Source organism: Cupressus sempervirens, chromosome 9, assembly GCF_028749045.1.
Source record: "Cupressus sempervirens isolate cs-2001-9-10 chromosome 9, ASM2874904v1, whole genome shotgun sequence".
In the NCBI taxonomy this organism is placed as follows: domain Eukaryota; kingdom Viridiplantae; phylum Streptophyta; class Pinopsida; order Cupressales; family Cupressaceae; genus Cupressus; species Cupressus sempervirens.
Genome location: NC_143126.1, coordinates 490,236,518 through 490,239,595, shown reverse-complemented (window position 1 = coordinate 490,239,595; position 3,078 = coordinate 490,236,518). Strand labels below are relative to the sequence as shown.

The following is a 3,078-nucleotide window of genomic DNA, read 5'->3' as shown; positions in this document are numbered from 1 at the left end:
TAACATTATGACTTTACTTCATGGATTGTGTTCTTTTGCAAAGGGGGAGGATCCAATTTATAGGCAAGAGGCTTGAGGGATTGAGGGCTAAGATGCAAGGATGGGGAAAAGCTCATGGAGAGCTCAGATTGCATGAGAGGAGAGCACATGGATTGTGCTTCCTTATAGCCAATCAGGGACTGACACATGTCATAGGGTGAGAGGATGGAGGAAAGGGGAAGGATGAGTCAACAAAGGAGGCTCAAGGGATAAAATCTTCATAAAGATCTTCATAATAGCTTGTAAGAGCAATGAAAGGGCTTGGAAGAGTCATTTATGGCCTAGTGGGCTTCATAAAGTTTTATGGTTCGAATATTTTGAGGGAGATGAGAGGAATTTTGACTTGGGCTTGATTAGGAAGGTTTTAAGCTTGCTTAGGATTGTGCAAATGATTAGAGGATGGATTAGGATGGTTTAGTATTAGCTTAGGGATAGGCAAGTGGATGGCATTTAATGAGGGTGGGTGAAGGAGGAGATATTTGTTAACTTTGGCTTGGGTTAGTAAGTCTTAACCCATGTTTAGGGAATGTGACAAGGTTATGAGGGGATTAGGATTAGGTTTAAAGACATCTTCTAGAAGAGTCTAGACTTTGGATGAGGATAAAGACTTTCTAAAATAGTCTAGAACTTCCTAGGATGAGGATGAAGACTTTCTAGAAGAGTCTAGAACTTCTTAGGATGGGGATAAATTAGATTTTTAGAAAATAAATAAAGTTATATTTATTTCAAGGGTTTGGGTTGAGGAGATATTTATTAAAACTTTTTTAATAAACATGAGGATTAATATTTAATCTTAATTAAATATTTTGAGTTGGGATTAGGGGTAGGAAATTATGGGATTAGCCTTTAATCAAAATTAAAGAAGGATTAGAAGATTTTGGAAGAGGTTAGTGGTCTTAAGGAAATTGGCCAAGTTTTGGGCAAAAAATAAATTTTTTATTTATTTTGGGTTTTTTGGTCAAATTATTAATTAAATAATTAATAAATAAGGAAATAATGTTTAAATAAGATTTAAACATCTTTGGGAGGGATTCCTTAATTAAATATTTTTAATTAAGATAAAAGGATTTAATGGCATAAAAATAAATTAATTAATTAATAAATGATGATGTCATCAGGAATTTTTTCAGAAAATAAAAATATTTTATTTTCTAAAAGATTTTTAGGTGTCTACAGTATCAAAGTAAATTCTAGCCAATTTATAAAGATGTTGTATGCCACCTAGAGCATTCACAATTCAACCATGCAACTTGACCTATGATGCTGATATAATTCTAAATGAAGAAAAAGTTCATTCCTCACATGCTTGAGCCTACGTATTCGAACATGAATGTTTTGGAACATGGAAAGAATGAGTACATCTCAACTCACCTTATTGGGTTTCACTAACAAAGTAAATGACAATCTTGAATTCATGCACAGTGGATAGCTTGTGCAATACAACCAAACCTAAGCTCAACATAAAGGCAAAGAGGTTTATCAAAAACATTATAGCTTAGTCCTTTTTTATAAAGATGATAGTTCAAATACGTGGATATAGGCATTCATTACAACACACACCAACCATGGTTTCAAATGCTCAAAGCCACAACCATGAATGTGAAATGTTCACACCACTAGGTACATAGGCATATGTGAACCATTTAACAAAATACCCAATGATCATGAAGTGAAATTTCAAACCCTACAAGGTATGAGGACATTGTAGCAAATATGATCTCAGTATGGCACCATAAACAAGGATGCAGGCATCCAAGAACCATATGCACATACGAGATACTCCACAAGATATTCATAGTGCTAGGGGTTTAAATGGCATGATCCCATGTGTTTTTGCAAATATCTTTGATGCGAACTATTTCATTCAATAGGCAAAAGACTTTTTCCATGTTATGAAAGAACTACCAAAAGAATTGGCCTCAAATATGCTAATTAGAGTTGACTATTGTAAGCGAAAGGGTCATTTTTACATTGAATCTGTACTTCCATATTTAATGAAGCATCAATATATTGTGATTACACCAATAGTAATTCAAAGACTAGATAGGCACCCATTCTTTTTGCCAAGGCAGCTAATTTTCATGTATGCTTCAAAGGTTTATGATTGGTCCCCACTATTCATAAAATGGGAGCTGAACTCTTGTAAAAATAATAACTCAACCCATTATGTCTCTACATATGAAATTCAAGCCTAACATGATTGCTTATAGTAGATACCAATACAATGATCTCTCTCATAGCTCTTTGGATGTGATCAATCCAGCTAGAAATGGTAGGACAATCATCTCGAGTGATGCTATAGTAGTATGGAGAAAAAGAGGAAAATGTCCTCTAACCCCAAAAGAGACAGTCTTTATTCTACAAGCACTCAGAATTCCCATCAACACGACTGTTTATTTGGATGTTGGTGAAATCCTATTGGGATCAAAGGATTTTACTTCAATATACAGGAACAATTACACCAAATCTTCTCTTTTGGACAAAACAAGTATGATGTCAATGCAGGGAAATAGCAAAGCTGCAATGGACTACTATGTATCCATCAACAGTGAGGCATATATCAGTACATACTTTGGGAACATGGATAAGCTGGTAGCTACAATGAGGGCTTTGAGTGGACAATCAAAGACTCTTTTTCTCAATAGGAAAACATTTTTGGAAGCTATTATGCAAGGCCTTGAAGGGGAGAAATTAGCAGATTATTTATGGTGAAACTCAACCCTCTAATCTATGTTCCACAATTCAGAATTGATGCAATTATCATTATATAAGGTGTGAATGCTTAAATATGAAGAATGCTCATGAAGATTTGTTACAATGCTAATCATGTTAGATCAAAGCCAAAGTTATGGATAAATATATACCCACATCATGCCCAGGTTACTCCCAAATTATGTAAGCATTATTGAAATATAGGAATCGCTATCAATGAAACCCTGTCAAGGTATAGAGAGGAGGTGGTCTCTAAGAGATTTCCATCTACTGCTTATACTCCATATACAATCAATCATCATGATTAAGAGGATTTTATTACCAAGC

At 34.5% G+C, this 3,078-nt stretch overlaps 1 pseudogene; it reads left to right on the top strand.

Moving 5' to 3' along the window:
- The first annotated feature begins 1,781 nt into the window (after window positions 1–1,781).
- Window positions 1,782–2,751, top strand: LOC149539465 (O-fucosyltransferase 13 pseudogene; annotated as a pseudogene).
- The last annotated feature ends 327 nt before the right edge of the window (window positions 2,752–3,078 follow it).